This window comes from Homarus americanus, unplaced genomic scaffold (assembly GCF_018991925.1).
Source record: "Homarus americanus isolate GMGI-L3 unplaced genomic scaffold, GMGI_Hamer_2.0 scaffold47294, whole genome shotgun sequence".
NCBI classification, from domain to species: Eukaryota; Metazoa; Arthropoda; class Malacostraca; order Decapoda; family Nephropidae; genus Homarus; species Homarus americanus.
Window position 1 is genome coordinate 191,809 of NW_024745936.1, and position 17,403 is coordinate 209,211.

At 44.6% G+C, this 17,403-nt stretch overlaps 1 protein-coding gene across 1 annotated transcript in view; it reads left to right on the forward strand.

Moving 5' to 3' along the window:
• The first annotated feature begins 1,064 nt into the window (after nucleotides 1–1,064).
• LOC121878831 (facilitated trehalose transporter Tret1-2 homolog) overlaps nucleotides 1,065–17,403 on the forward strand; it is a 52,205-nt gene continuing 35,866 nt past the window's right edge. Inside the window, exon 1 of the mRNA XM_042385245.1 lies at nucleotides 1,065–1,501. The gene's annotated coding sequence lies outside the window, so the exon portion shown is untranslated. The remainder of the gene's footprint in view (nucleotides 1,502–17,403) is intronic.

Consider the following 17,403-nt stretch of genomic DNA (forward strand, 5'->3'; position numbering starts at 1 on the left):
AGCCTCACCTTGGCTTGTGAGGTTTATGGTAACTAAACATCTATCATCAATAAGAAAAATAGAGACTGTGTTTAGATTCCAGTCAATGAACTTTGGTATCGAGTTGTAATCAGACATTTAGAATCAATTAATAATTATATTAATTAATCCAACACATTATAAACAGTTAATGAAAAAAATCCATTCTTTAAAAAAACAAAACAGAAACAGTTCCAGCAATATCTTCACTACACACAGATAATCAACAAACGGTATCTCAAGAACGCGTTTCCTCCACGATCCAGCTCGGGACACGCCCCCCTAAATCTCACGGACACGCTACCAGAATCCTTTTGGAAACGCCCCCCTGAAATTTCCATAGAACCTGATCACTTTTACCTGTAGGAAAGTGGTATATGATACAATTTAAGACAGTGTTTACCTGGTGTGTGTATAGTTCGTCGCTGCTTTGAGTGTATGTGTGTAAATCGTCCATAAGTTACGAGTTTTTCCCGTGACGGACACAAATAATACTGGTGTGGTGTGTTACTGACCCCGAGGTCCTCACACACCACGGAGCTCCATCATAACCCAGGACATAAATATTAATAACCTGAACTTTCTGGAATTCATTCATTATTTTCTTAAGTCAAATTATCGATAAAGAGAAACCTTGGATGATAATGATGATAATGATAATGATGATGATGATGATAAGTTAAATCCTTAAGTGCCGAGCCTTCAGTAAGTTAATCCCTCTGAATACAAACACTTCTTGGCTTCCATTCAGCCTTTTCTTAGGGCGACTCGTCGTCCCCCTAACTGAACCAGAATACATCCATACAACGTCTTCCAGTGCTTGGTGTCTCGCTGTTGCCTGCACGAGTACCCAACACGGCGTCAATCGCTAAATGACCACTGCATCATCAACCACTCCACAACTCCAGAACTATTCATCTACGAGCAACAGTCATTCCCCGAGCGGCCTGGCACCCGACGAAACCTTGGCCAGCTGGGTGTGGAGTCAGCAGAAACAGCTCCTCCTTCGTCAGCGTGTGAGCCATAGCCAGCCATAACTCCCCCCACGCCAGGAGTCCCCCAGCCTCATCCGCTCAACGCCGGGAGAAAAAACCTAAAAGAGAATCAAGAACTGTGAGAGAGAGAGAAGGAGAGAGAGAGAGAGAGAAGCAGTCGGAGGAGAAAGGGAGAAAAAAGGGGAAAAGAGAAAGAGAAAAAGAGAGAGAGAGAAAGAAAAAAATAAATACCCCTGGATGAACGTGAAGTTAGAGACAAAAGTTTCATTCAAGATTTTCACTCGGAGAAGAAGAACGGACATCCTAACTTAGCGTGGAGGAACCCCCCACCCCTCCTCCTCCAGGACCATCCAGGGACCATCTCACCCCTCAGAGGACTCCCCTGAGGGCCGTCCTTCACAGACCAGCCCTCTCCAGCCCGCCCTCCTCTCCCCCAGTGTCACCGCCCCAGGCTCACCCTGCCCCAGTACCTGGTCACTACTTGTTCGGTAAGTACACACGCTGACGTTCTTTCACCCCTTGTCCGTGTCCGTCACTCAACCTTCCTACCTTCCTTTATACTTTTAGGTGGAAGAAAATACTATAATACTTTCTTGTTTGTAACTTTGATCTGTAAACACACACAAAAAAGTAGAAGTATAATGCCTTAGTTTGTGTTTTTTGGTCAGTAAAAACAAATTTGGTGGAAAAAATAATACTTTCTTGGGTAAATACTTTTGTTCGTGAAGGTCAAATGCTTTTGTTTTTGTAACTTTTTTCCTTAAGTAAATTTATGGGGGGGGGGTAAGTAGTTTCTTATGTAAGTGCACACACACACACACACACACACACACTCGGTGTTTTATTCCTTCAGAGAGTGATGTTTCCCTTTGACAACCTACATTGTGATACATACATACATACATACATACATACATACATACATACATACATACACAAAAGACACGTTTGTTAGCAGAAAAAAAAATTAATAGCAGAAAGGGAAAAGCGTTTGTAAGCAGAAATGAAAAAAAAAACGTTTGTAAGCAGAAAAAAAGCTGTAATTGAGGAGAAGCGTGAGAGAGGTGAGACTGGAGGAGAGAGAGAGAGACACGGGGACCAAAAATAATGAGTTTTAGTGCCGTGTGACTCTCTCTCTCTCTCTCCCTCTCTCTCTCGACCTCCTGTCATGAAGGGTCGGAGCGGATAGTCAGTTCCAAGAGCTTACTTAGATATTACCTTGGGCACTGGCCGTTCATGTTCATCTAATTCCTCCCTTCCCCCCCCTTCCTTCCTTCCCTTCCTCCTCCCTCCTCTGCTGTCTGCATTCATCTTCACCGCTCCCCTCCCCCTCCCGTCTACCTCCCCCTCTTCCTCCCCTGGTGTCTGCGTTCATCTTCCACCTCCCCTCCCCTTCCTCCCTCTGGTGTCTGCGTTCATCTCCCTATCACCCCCTCCTCCTCCCCCCGCTAATTCTCGTCCACTATTCTTAATTTTGCATTCTTGCATTTTTTATTATAATGTTTTCGTGTTCTCTTCGTTACGTTCTCTTATTCTCTCTCTCCTTCCCTCTCTCACTCTCTTCCTCCAAACTTTTTCTCTATCCTTCTATCCCTTCATCCTTCTCTCTTTCTCTTCCTTTTTTTCTCCCATCTCTTCCTCCTTTCATTTCCTTTCCCTCCGTCTATCCCTTTCCCCTCCTCTTTCTCCCTCTCCCTCTTTTCTATTCATTCCCCCTCTCTCTCTCTCTCTCTCCCTCTTTTCTATCTTTTTCCTTCCTTCCTCTCCTCTCCTCTCCTCTCCTCACACTGTGGGGTCCCTGTTGTTTCGTCTTTCCATCTGAGTTGAACGTGTTGCCGACATGTTGGTGGGCGGACGGAGAATGAAGGGGAGAGAGAGAGAGAGAGAGAGAGAGAGAGAGAGAGAGAGAGAGAGAGAGAGGAGGGGGGTGAGAGAGAGGGGGAGAGATGGGGGTGGTGAGAGAGATGGGGGGAGAGAAAGGGTAAACACGAGCATCAAGGGACTTTATTATCACCTTCTGGATCGACTTCACTATTACACGAAAAGGTAACGAGTGAATAGGGGTTAATGAGGTCAGGTGTAGAGGTTAATGAGGTCAGGTGTAGAGGCTAATGAGGTCAGGTGTAGAAGTTAATGAGGGCAGGTGTAGAGGATAATGAGGGCAGGTGTAGAGGTTAATGAGGGCAGGTGTAGAGGTTAATGAGGGCAGGTGTAGAGGTTAATCGTAACATTATCACCAGCCACACGAAGTGGTCAACGTTACGATATCGGAAAGTTATAACGAGAAGCTTAAATACCAATATCTAACAACGGAATTAGGCTCTAACTGCAGGTCGTTATTGTCCCGGTAACCTAACCTAACTTAACCTAACCTAACTTAACACAAACCAATATACTAAATATATCCTTGTAATATACCCATGATAGTACCCAGCATACCACGACCCAAGTGCCAGACGGGTGCCACGGTCTAGCCACTTGGCACTGGGCTACATCGTCCTTGCTGGCACCGGTACTAAATAACTTCCTAATCAGAATTGAGTGTTGCAAGTTGTTGTCTCCTTACCTGTGTTAGTGTCGTGTTGAGTGAAATCATTTATAGTTTATTTGGGGTTATTGTCTGTCTGTCTGTCTGTCTAATGGTACACTCTCTCTCTCTCTCTCTCTCTCTCTCTCTCTCTCTCTCTCTCACACACAGTCACGTAGTCACATATATGACGTCACTATTGCAAAAAGTCAGAGTTATTAATACTAAATAAATGCCAGAACTAAGCACCCACATCCTCCCCTTCCCCTTCCTCTTCACCCTCTTCTTATCCCTCTTTTTCTTCTTCTTCTTCTTCTTCTTCTTCTTCTTCTTCTTCTTCTTCTTCTTCTTCTTCTTCTTCTTCTCCTCCTACTCCTCCTGCTCCTCCTCCTCCTCTTCTTCTTCTTCTTGTTCCTTCTTTTCCTCATCCCTCACCGCTTCCTCCCTCAATCTTCCTCTTCCTCCTCATTCTCCCCCCCTTCCTTTACCTCGTTATCGTCTACCTCCTCTTGCTCCCTCTTCCCCTTTTCCTCTTCCTCCGTCTTCCTTTCTTCCTCCTCTTCCTGCTCCCCTTCCTCCTCCTCTTCCTCCTCGACCTCCTCCGCCCTTCTTTTCCTCTTCCTCCGTCTTCCTTTCTTCCTCCTCTTCCTGCTCCCCTTCCTCCTCCTCTTCCTCCTCTTTAATATTACCGACGTTTCTCTCCAGCCATCCATCAGCCCTCAGTAGCCATCCCTTTTAAACACAGCTTAACCGATCTTTCACAAAAATCAATTTGGGTTCCTCTTTAACGCCCCTTAGGACCACTGGGACTTCTGAATGACCACTGGGACCCCTGAATGACCACTGGGACCCCTACAGGACTACTAAGACCCCTACAGGACCAATAGTTATTTTTTTCCCCGTGTGGTATAAATATAGTTTCCGTGGTGGCCAAGAATCACACTTAAGGTCAATATTTCCCCATCAGCTGAGCTTCAATGGACGTCCCTAATCTCGTCTGTTTCCCAATCACCGACCAACACCGCCTCTAACTACACCTTTTGTTAATTCTTGTGATTTAACCTAACCTAACCTAACCAAACCGCGTCTCGTTTTCTGTTCGTAATTTTTTTTTATCGTGTAAGGTTAGATAGAACGGATCATGTCTGTACGTATGATAAGTGTGTGTGTGTGTGTGTGTGTGTGTGTGTGTGTGTTGGGATGATGTGCGTTTCTCTTATTCATGTACACAGACAACGATCATGTACACAAAAAACGATCATATACACAAAAAACGATCACATACAAAAAACGATCACATACACAAAAACGATCATGAACACAAAAAACGATCATATACACAAAAAACGGTCATGTACACAAAGAACGCGAGATTGATGCTTAAGTTTGCATCACCGAGTTTAAAAAACGCTCATAAAATGCCTAAGAAAGTGGCAAGCAGTAAAGTTTAATGTGATATAAAAATTTCAACTCTCAAAGGTTCACTCACATTCAATTTCTCTTCATAGGAGATGTGAGGGTGTGTTTAAATGCATGCATTAACTACCATACAATCACTATACAATCACTATACAATCACTATACAATCACTATACAATCAGAGGATCACCATCATACAATCACCATTATACGATGACCACCATACAATTACCATCACATTATCACCACCACCATACAATCACCATCACCACACTATCACCATCACACAATCATCACTATACAATCGCCACCACCACCACCTCCACCACACAATCACCAACACCACCACACAATCACCACCACCACACTATCACCACCACCACACTATCACCACCACCACACTATCACCACCACCACAGAATCACCTCCACTACACTTCACAATTCTCAGATATTATGAGCATATTTGTTCTTCCTCTCTAGTGGTCGCCGGGAATATTCCAAATTCTGTTCCCGTTCCAGCAATACTCTTCTCCAATTCCCATTCCCATTCCAAGCCATTAGAATTGAACGTTAGAGTATGCGGGTAGTGATGGTTGTGGTGGGTGGTGGTGGGTGGTGGTGATAGTGGTGTTGAATGATGGCTTTAGTGGTGGTGGGTGGTGGTGAGTGGTGGTGATAGTGGTGTTGAGTGATGGTGTTATTGATGGTGGAGGTTGTGATGGGTGGTGGGTGGTGGGTGGTGGTGATAGTGGTGTTGAGTGATGGTGTTAGTGATGGTGGAGGTTGTGATGGGTGGTGGGTGGTGATGAGTCGTGTGGGGTGGTGTTGAGTGGTGGTGATGAGCGGTGGTAGATAATGGTAATAGTGATAGTGGTAATAATAATAATAACAATAACAACAATAACAATAATAACAACAATAACAACAATAACAACAATAATAACAATAACAACAACAATAACAACAATAATAACAATAACAATAATAACAACGATAATAACACCACCATTGTTATCAAAATTACTATACTCTCACAAACTCATAAGAGACATGGTTATATTTTTCATTATACTCAAATAACTCATAAGATACATTGATATATTAAAGTATATTATATGTTCCTTGTGAGTGGCTGAGTCTGTTATTTCAGTTAGTCGAGCATTTGTGAAGGGAGAGAGTGAGGGGGGTGAGGGTGAGGGGGAGTGTTGGAGAGAGAGGGGGTGAGGGAGAATGTTGGAGAGAGAGGGTGAGGAAGACTAGGAGAGTGAGAGAGAGATGTTGTTAAGTTATCATCATCATCATCATCATCATCATCATCATCATCATTATCACCATTACTATCACCACCATCATCACCATCACCACCACAGTCTCAGGGTGGCACTATACCCGGCCTGGCACCACTATCACCACTGCCACCAATTTGACTCACTGTACCGGCACTAATTCATTTCATATTTTAATTTCACCCGAAGAAAGTTTCAATTAGCCTCCCCCTCCCCATCCCCCCCCTTAATCCCCCCCTCCCACTTTAATCCCCCTCCCCTTCTCTTAATCTCCCCTCCCCCTTCTTAATCTAAGCCTTGGGAAATATAAAAAGAAAATTTCCTTTGCCTTTTTCTCTCTTCTGATCAAACGCTCTCTCTCTCTCTGTTTCTCTCTCTCTGATCACACTATTATCTCACTTTTTCGTGTTTTTATTCATATAAAAGAAAGTAAAGAAAGTATAGGCTTTCTCCCGTATAAATCTGATTTGTAGTGTTTCTCATCATCTGGGTTTCGGGAAAGTAAAAGAGAGAGTTTACTTTCTCCCTCCGTGACCTTAATATTTATTCACTTTCTTTCAGTATGAGATAAATGTTTTACTTTCTCTCTTTACTAAACTAAGGAATTCCTGATTTTTTAACCTGGATGAAATTAATTAAACAATTTTCTCTTTTGTATTTTATAAAGCTAAAATTTCTTCTCAATAACAAAGACGAAAGAAAGTTTACATGAAGTCTTCCACTTTCTCTTCAATATATCACTTTCTTTATTTTGAATTCAGGACTTCGATGACTTAAAAAAATAAATCCACTTTCTTTTTCACTGTAAATTTATTTTATATTTTTATTTTGACCAGAGAAAGTTTTAAGATATCCTCTACTTTCTCTCTCACTAACCCGAAGTTTAGTCACTTTCTTAATTTAGTGGTCGGGAAAGTTTCGATAATCCTCTCCTTTCTTCCTCAGTGACCACTTTCTTAATCTGGGGTTCAGGGCATAAAAATAAAAACAAAAAACTTCCACACACACACACACATCCACACACACTCTAATAACCTTTTAGAAACTATCCACTTTTACCTTATGAATAAAAACACATTTCATTACATTTATTGAAACATTTTGAAACAGTCCAATCGTAAAAAAAATATATATGTTGTTTGGTAACGCTAACTATCGCCAATGGGTAATTACACAAGTAGTTAGATCGTCGTGTTTTGTGCCAGATTTACGTCATCACTGGAAGGTCATTGGACAAGCCTCTCCTTGTTTCAATGTTGTGATTGGCTAAAAAGTTCGCGGGCTGGTTTAGTGCATTATTTTGCCAATAGATGGAGGAAGCTTGCACGTTTGGTGAATAAATCGTAGTCCATAAGGCTTATTCTTGAAACAAAATATTACGTGTATATTTATCTATCTAATGTTATATATATCATTCTTACTATTATTATTTATAGCCAGATTTACTTACAAACATCAGTAGAGGTTAAGTTAGTTTATTTTAAAATAATTTAGCTTAGTTTAGTTTAGTTTAGGTTAACTTAGGTTAATTTGATTAGCTTAGGTTAGCTTACGTTAGCTTAGGTTAGCTTAGGAATTGTAAGAGGAAAACTTGTCTCCATATTCAACCTTTTATATTAAGTGAACCAACATTAATTACCCATGAATATCCATAAACCACTAAATCACTTAGGATAATTAAACCACCTCTGACGCAATTGTGACTACGGATAACTAAGCCTAAACCGAATAATTAACTTATTAAGCAAGGATTTAACATGAGCTGAGGACGGTTTACATGACGTGTGTAACTCTCCTCCCTGTGTGTGCATCTATACGTACATGAGTCTGTCCGTTATGTACACACTCCCACCTTCACCGTCTCATAATAGATAATTAATATATTCTCACGCCCGGACCATAACCCACTCATTAACCTACCTGTAATACCTGAGTCAACCCGTGGTATAACGCTATGTACACACACACGGGAGATAGAGAGAGAGAGAGAGAGAGAGAGAGGGAGGCAGGATCAGTAGCCAGACCCTAGAAGGATTACTGCCTTCTCAATGGAGACTACTGGAGCCAGAGATACGGGACAGTAATTACCCAGAGAGAGAGAGAGAGAGAGAGACCACCACCACTATCACCATCATCATCTGTCATCAACACCATCATCATCACCACCACCACCACCACCACCACCACTATCATCACCACCGACCACCACCACTATCACCGCCAACATCAAGCCCCAGCGAATCCGACGAACAGCGTGGCCATGTATAAGAAGACGAAGGAAACGGCTGACAGAGGTGGTGAGAGAGTTCGAATATCCACTTCATTATAAAACACAGAGCTTGTACGTGAAAGGACGTTTGTAACCTGTTAGTAGAGGCAGGTAGGTGGTGGAGATGGTAATGATAATGATAATGATAGTGATGAACAAGTAGTGTTAATGATCAACAACAATGATATTGAAGTGGTAGTGATCATTTGGTGGTGGTGGTGGTAGTGGTGGTGATGAGTGGCAGGTGGTGATGGTGGTGGTGGTGGTGGTGGGCGGTGTGGTGGTGATGGTGGTAGTGGTGGTGGTGGTGGTGATGGTGTGGTGATGGTGGTGTGGTGTGGTGGTGGTGGTGGTGGTGATGGTGTGGTGGTGGTGGTGGTGGTGGTGTGGTGGTGATGGTGGTGGTGGTGGTGGTGTTGGTGGTGATGGTAGTGGTGGTGGTGGTGGTGGTGGTGGTGGTGGTGGTGGTGGTGGTGGTGGTGTTGGTGATGGTGGTGGTGGTGGTGTTGAAAACCTAATGAAAATAATTCATATCTAACTCAAAATGTTCTAGATGTAACTTAACACTCCCTCTCCCTTCTCTCTCCCTGACTCACTATCTCCCTTCATCACCATCTCTCTCCTTCCCTCCGTCACTCCCTCCCTCTCTCTACCCACCACCAACCATTTCCATCGACCTTCACTACTTCCCCTCCCTCATCAGTTTCCATGACCACTTCCCCCTCACTCGCCACCACTGCCTGCCACTGCACCAACCTTCTGTTCTCTCCACATTCACTCGCCACCACCACTTCCGCCGTTAACCTTTAGTACCCGCTCCACCATCACGTCATTCACTGCCACTTCCCTCCACTGACCACTTCTCCCCAACGCCACTTCCCCCCTACACAGAACCATAGCCATTCCCCCTGTTGCTACTTACCCCGACCATATTCTCCTTAGCATCACTACTACCACTTATTCCCACCACCACTACCCCTCACTACCACCACTACCACATCACCTTACCACCACTACCCCTCACCACCACTACCCCTCACCATTACCCCTCACCACTACCCTCACCTCCTCCCTCACCACCACACCACTACCACTCACCACTACCCTTCACCTCCCTCCCCTCACCACCACTACCCCCTCACCCACTACCCCTCACCACTACCCCTCACCTCCTCCCCTCCCACCACTACCCTCCTACCACCCTTCACCTCTACCTCCCCTCACCACCACTACCCCTCACCATTACCCCTCACCACTACCCCTCACCTCCTCCCTCCCACCTACCCTCACCTCCTCCCTCACCACCACTACCCCTCACCAGCCCTCACTACCCCCTCTGTCTCCCTCCCTCACCACCACTACCCCCTCACCACTACCCCTCACCTCCTTCCCTCACCACCACTACCCTCACCACCACTACCCCTCACCACCCCTCTGCTACCCCTCACCTCCTCCCCTCACCACCACACACCCCTCACACTACCCTCACCTCCTTCCCTCACCACCACTACCCCCCCTCACCACTACCCCTCACCTCCTTCCCTCACCACCCTACCCCTCACCACTACCCCTCAACTCCTCCCCCTCCCCACCACTACCCCTCCCCACTACCCCTCACCACTACCCCTCACCACTACCCCCTCACCTACCCCTCACCTCCTCCCCCTCACCACCACTACCCCTCACCACTACCCCTCACCTCCCTCCCCTCACCACCACTACCCCTACCTCCCTCCCATACCACCACACCCCTCCCTCCTCCCTCACCACTACCCCTCACCACCACTACCCCTCACCACTACCCCTCATCTCCGCGGTAACATAGAGCACCATTAGCGTCTGTATCAGGTTGTGTGCCGCAGTAACTATCACCAGGCCAGGAAAAGATGACTTGTAGCTCTGTGTCTCTCTACTAACTTAACCTAACCTAAGTGTTTAGTTACGTCTAGAATATTTTGAGTTAGAGGGGCTTTTTTTTAAGGTTTTCAACATCAGTATCATCACCATCATCATTAACATCATCATCATCATAATCAACATCATCATCATCATATTCAACATCATCATCATCATCATCATCATCATCATCACCACCACCACCATCACCACCACCACCACCACTACCACCACCACCACCACCACCACCACCACTACCACCACCACTACCACCACCACCTCACCATCACCACCATACCACCACCACCCACCCACATCACCATCACCACCACCACCACCTCCACCACCTACCTGCCTCACTAACAGGTAAATTACAAACGTCCTCTTTCACGTACAAGCTTCCAGTTTTATACCGAAAGTGGACACTGAACTCTCCTCTCCTCACCAATTTCCCCGTCAGCCGTTTCCGTCTCTTTATACATGGCCACGCTGCCTGTCGGAGCCTCGCTGGGGCTTGATGCTGGCGGTGGTGATAGTGGTGGTGGTCGTGGTGGTGATGATAGTGGTGGTGGTCGTGGTGGTGGTGGTGATGATGATGGTGTTGATGATGATGATGATGGTGATAGTGGTGGTGGTGGTGGTAGTGGAGATATCTAACTCTCTCTCTCTCTCTCTCTCTCTCTCTCTCTCTCTCTCTGGGTAATTACTGTCCCGTATCTCTGGCTCCAGTAGTCTCCATTGAGAAGGCAGTAATCCTTCTAGGGTCTGGCTACTGATCCTGCCTCCCTCTCTCTCTCTCTCTCTCTCTCTCTATCTCCCGTGTGTGTGTACATAGCGTTATACCACGGGTTGACTCAGGTATTACAGGTAGGTTAATGAGTGGGTTATGGTCCGGGCGTGAGAATATATTAATTATCTATTATGAGACGGTGAAGGTGGGAGTGTGTACATAACGGACAGACTCATGTACGTATAGATGCACACACAGGGAGGAGAGTTACACACGTCATGTAAACCGTGGAGTTGTCCAGTCCTATTGAAAAAAATATGTTGTTTGGTAACGCTAACTATCGCCAATGGGTAATTACACAAGTAGTTAGATCGTCGTGTTTTGTGCCAGATTTACGTCATCACTGGAAGGTCATTGGACAAGCCTCTCCTTGTTTCAATGTTGTGATTGGTTAAAAAGTTCGCGGGCTGGTTTAGTGCATTATTTTGCCAATAGATGGAGGAAGCTTGCACGTTTGGTGAATAAATCGTAGTCCATAAGGCTTATTCTTGAAACAAAATATTACGTGTATATTTATCTATCTAATGTTATATATATCATTCTTACTATTATTAATTATAGCCAGATTTACTTACAAACATCAGTAGAGGTTAAGTAATGTAAATAATTTATCTAGATCAGAATATTATCAAACATTTATTAGAAGATAAAGTTGGTGACATATCATACTTATTCCTTCACAATGTCTCTAAAATACTCAGACACAAATATTTACATTTAAAATAATTCTCAGCGTTATTTATATTCTTCCTCTACACGTAACACAAAGTAGAGTTAATAAAGTAAAGAGACAAGGTAGGATAGAAGGGGGGGGTAGCCAGGTGTGTGGGGGTATCAATAGAGGGAGGATAAACCAGGTAGAGGGAGGGATCTAGTGGGGGGTGGGAGGGGGAGGGTAAGGGGGGGAGATAGCTGTGTGTGGGGGGATTTTATTAGAGGGGGATAAAACTAGGTAGAGGAGGGATTTAGTGGGGGGTGGGAGGGGAGGGTAAGGGGGGAGAGGACAGGTGTGTGTGGGGGGGGCCCACATAGGGAGGGGGGATAAAACCAGGCAGAGGAGGGATCTATGGGGTGGGAGGGGAGGGGTAAGGGAGGGGGAGAGAACAGGTGTGTGGGGGGGTATCTATTAGAGGGAGGATAAACCAGGTAGAGGAGGACCAGTGGGGGTGGAGGGGAGGGGTATGGGGGTAGCCAGGTGGTGGGGGGTATCTATTAGAGGGGGGATAAACCAGGTAGAGGAGGGACCCAGTGGGGGTGGAGGGGAGGGGTAAGGGGGTAGCCAGGGTGGTGGGGGGTATTCACAGGAGGGGGAGCAAACCAGGTAGAGGAGGGACCTGGGAGGGGGTGGAGGGGAGGTAAGGGGGGGGGAGAGACAGGTGGGGGGTATCTATTAGAGGGAGGATAAACCGGTGTAGAGGAGGGATCTAGGGGGGTGGAGGGGAGGGTAAGGGGGGTAGCCAGGTGTGTGGGGGGTATCTATTAGAGGGGGGATAAACCAGGTAGAGGAGGGATCTAGTGGGGGGTGGAGGGGGAGGGTAAGGGGGGGTAGCAGGTGATGTGTTTTCTTGATTGATGTGAATTTCTTCCATATTTATATACTTGGTTTTCTAGGTACTCTCTCTCTCTCTCTCTCTCTCTCTCTCTCTCTCTCTCTCTCTCTCTCTCACCACGGCCAAAATAAAAACATTGTCCTGGACTGGTGTATAAAAATAGCCCCATATAATCGTACATAATGCTTTTGGGTCTACCTGGTTAATTGTACAGGTTTATGACGAATTGATTATAACACAAACCCACACAGCAGCTGCACCAACAATAACAGCAGCTGCACCAACAATAACAGCAGCTGCACCAACAATAAAAGCAGCTGCACTAACAATAACAGAAGTGGTTTACAGCAATAGCAGCAGGTTGTTTACAGCAATAACAGTACAGTAGTGGTTGAAATTTCACCCGTGTTGCAATTAAAAGAGGAGACGGATACCCAGACAGATTGACCGATGGATGGATAGACAGAAGAGAGGGAGAGAAAGACAGATAAACGGGGAGTATGGAGGAAAGGTGAGGGTTTGGGTGTATGAGAGACATTACATACATACATACATACATACATATATACATACATACATACATACATACATACATACAGCAGTGACTCTGTACATCCACTATCCATCAGCTGAAAGGTGGGGTCCTCAGCTGTCAGATTCTCCTTGTAAATGCATGAACCATGTCGATGTGTGAGTGGGAGGGGAGTGGGAAAGAGGAAGAGGGGGGAGAGGGAGAGGTGGTAGAAGGGGTGACTTTGTGGGTGGGAGGGGAGTAGGAAGGAAGGAGGATGGAGTGGACATATAGGAACAGAAATAATAATAATAATAATAATAATAATAATAATAATAATAATAATAATAATAATAATAATAACTAGTAAACAAAAGTAATGTAGATAATTTACTAAACAAACTTTATTTTATTTTGTTTTTCCTCTTATTTTCTCAAAGGAATAAGACTCATCAAATTTCCTTATATCGTTTTCAAAAAGTTTCAAAAAGTTTCAAAAAGTTTCATTAAAAATACGTAATAATGTTTGTCTTTAATCAGAGTAACCAAAGTCATAGAACACAGCCTGGGGTGGTGGTAGTGGTGGTGGTGGTGGTGGTAGTGGTGGTAGTGGTGGTAGTGGTGGTAGTAGTGGTGGTTGCAGGGGGGGAGGGGGTGAGGAGGATTGTGGTGGTGAGAAGGAGGGTTAAGTATTTAAAATCTCTCTCTCTCTCTCTCTCTCTCTCTCTCTCCTCACCAAATACTTTCTCTTCACTCAGTATTCCCTTCATTGTATCCTTTTCCCTCCCTCCTTTCTCTCTCTACTTTCTCTCCTCCTCAGAACTTTCTACAGGGTGATATTTCACTTCCCTTTCTCCTCTTTCTCTCCCTGCCGATACTGCGTGAGACAGAGATATCTCACTTTCTCCCTAACCACTGTCTCTCCAGGCCACCAGAGATCTCACTCACTGAACTCCTGCTCTGTCGCTCTCTCTCTGTCTCTCTCTTTCTCTCTCTCTCTCTCTCTTGCTTTCTTTCTTTCTCTCTGTCTCTCTGTCTGTCTGTCTGTCTCCGCTTTGATCACTCTTCTGTTCTATTGTCTGTCTATTTTTTAACCGTATTCTTCAATATACTTTTCCCCCTCTCTCACTCATCCCTTCCCCCTCTTTTCCTTTTCCTCTCTTCTCTTCCCTTCCTCCTTCCACTCTCTTCTCTTTTCTCTCACTTCTCTCCCTCCTCTTCTGTTTCTCTTTCTCTCCTCTCTTATAATTTTTCCTCTTCACTCCTCATTCTCCTCTCCCTCTCGTTCTTTTTTCCTCCTTCCTTTCACTTCTCTCCCTTTCACCTCCTCCTCTTCCTTCTCCTTCCTTTCTTCTATCCCTTCCTTCATCCTCCCTCTCTTTCTTCTTTTTATTCTTCCTCTCTCACTTCCCCTTTCGTATTCTTCCTCTTGCTACTAATCTCCTTATGTTCCTTTCTTTAATTCTCTTTCTTTGTTCTCCTCTGTTTCTCATTCCCCCCCTCTCTCTCTCTCTCTCTCTCTCTCCACTCACCTCTTCCGTCCTCTCTCACCCATCGTCCCTGTTCCTCCCCACCCCTATACCTCACTCTCCCTCCTCTCCCCTCTCCTCCCCTCTCCCCTCGGGTTGGCGAGTCACCTTTAACCGGGCCAGTGAGTGTTCCCCTGGCCGGGAGGTCACTGGGCCACACCGCTATGTTGGCCAAGGTGGGCCAAGGTTGGCCAACAATGGCCAACTGGGCCAATCTGACCACTGTTACCCTATGATAGAATGGAGAGGATGGAAAAAAAGAGGGAAATGAAGAGGGGGGGAAAGGGAGGGGGAGAGAAATGGAGAGGGGGGGAAATGGATAGGGGGGGAGAGGGATAGAAAATGAAAGGAGGGGAAGAGAGAGGGAGGGAAAAAGAGAGGGAAAGAGGAAGAGACAAACTGCATACGTTAGATTCACCGGACCAAAACAGACCAAAACAGACCACGTAGGGGGACCAAAAAAAACCATTCTCTATCGGCCTCAGTGTTACACAACCATTCTATTTAAATTCCCTGACAATTTCCGGGATTCGAACCCTGCATTGTTGTCCCTAAATGGAGATATAACCTAAAAAAAAAAAAAAACCATGGCGCCGGGTTTACATTGAGACTATATGATAACTTATTGGGATAAAAGTGAAGGATTTAAGCCTTTTGAGATGGTGGGAATGTATCTGACTGGTAATCGAACTAATCGACTAACTGGCAACCTAACTAATTAACTGGCAGTCTAACTAACTAATTGGCATTCTAATTAACTGACTGACTGGCAGCCTAACTAACTAACTGGCAATTTAACAAACTAATTGGTAATTTAAGTAACTAACTAACAGACTAACTAACTAACTGGTAATCTAACTAACTAACTGGTAATCTAACTAGCTAAATAACAGACTAACTAACAGACTAACTGATTGACTAACTAACTTTCCGACTGAGAGACTATTTTTTTTCCCAGGCAACAGAGGGAGATAGTTTTTATCAACAGGGAGTCTCCATGCAGCGTCAGGTGAGGTAACTTCCTGTGTGTTCGTCTTCCTCTCCTGCTTCCTCCTTTCTCCACTCCTTGACGACTACCCCCCAGGTGATATGGTCGTATCTGTGCGTGTGTGTGGGTGTGTGTGTTTTTTGTGTGTGTACAGTAGTTACATGTGTGTTTATATGTAAGTATGTGTTTCAGCCCAATTGTCAGTCAGCTGATTAATGTAAACAAACAAGAATATCAAATGGCAATATTTATCATTAGTCGTCATATAGTTGTTCTTGTCACCTGTGCTGCCCCTTCCTGTTTACCCGGAAGTCTCACCAAGTCAATTCACTCAAAATACATGTAAATGGAAGTGTGGTTGACTGATTGTGGTTAACTGATAGTTGTTGACTGATTGTGGTTGACTGATTGTTGTTTGACTGATTGTGTAGATTATAAGGTTCATTAGTTATATAGTGATGTATAATGATGATTGTTATAATGATGATGATGATGATGATGATGATGATGATGATGATGATGATGATGATATTAATACACACACACACACACACACACACACACACACACACACACACACACACACACACACACACACAAACAAACAAACACAAACAAACACACCACAACACACATATGAATCAAGACAATTGAAACACACCCCAACTGCAAGGCGGGAGGTCGGGTCTTGACGTCATCAAGGAGGATGAGTGAGAGAGAGGAGGAAATATGGGGTAGGGGGATGGGATGGGATGGGAGGGGTAAACAATAGCTCAGTCCTTTGTTTTAGAAAAGTGAAAAGTATTGTATTAGTTGTGGGAGTGAAAGTTAGTATGGTGAAGGGTTGGGGTAGTTGAGGGAACCTTTTATGTATGTGTGAGGGGGAGGGGGAGGTAGGAAGTGAGAGGGACCTTTTATCATTGTATGTGTGAGAGAGAGGGAGAGGGAGGGAGGTAGGAAGTGAGAGGAACCTTTATCGTACATGTGTGAGAGAGAGGAGGGAGGAGTGGGAAGTGAGAGGAACCTTTATCGTATGTGTGAGGAGAGAAAGGGGAGAGAGGGAGGGAGGTAGGAGGTGAGGAGCCTTTTTATCGTATGTGTGAGACAGAGAGAGCGGGGAAACAGGATGTGAGAGGGACCTTTTATGGTATGTATGAGAGAGAGAGAGAGAGGGGGGAGAGAGAGGGAGAGGGAGGGGAGGTAGGAAGTGAGAGGGACCTTTTATCGCATGTATGAGACAGAAAGAGACACTCACACAGACACACATAACAAGATAAAAGAGACAGACAGACAGACAGACAGACAGACAGACAGACAGAGACGCTTCCAAGATACATTAGTGATTGCTTGTCTGTCTTTCGTGGAGGATTTAAAGATTAATGTTAAATTTTCTCCCTAGGAATTTAAATGTTAATTGTAGTTTGTGGGTCTTTGGGATTTGTTACGTAATAATTTATAATCTATTTATATTATTATTTACTGTATTTAATATCTCTATATATCTAAGTTATTAAAAAAACACAATATTTTTTTATAGATAGAAAAAACACCTGGTAATTATTGCACTAAAAAACATTGAATTAATTAATGAAATAAACACGTATCTAGATAATTGAGTGAGTG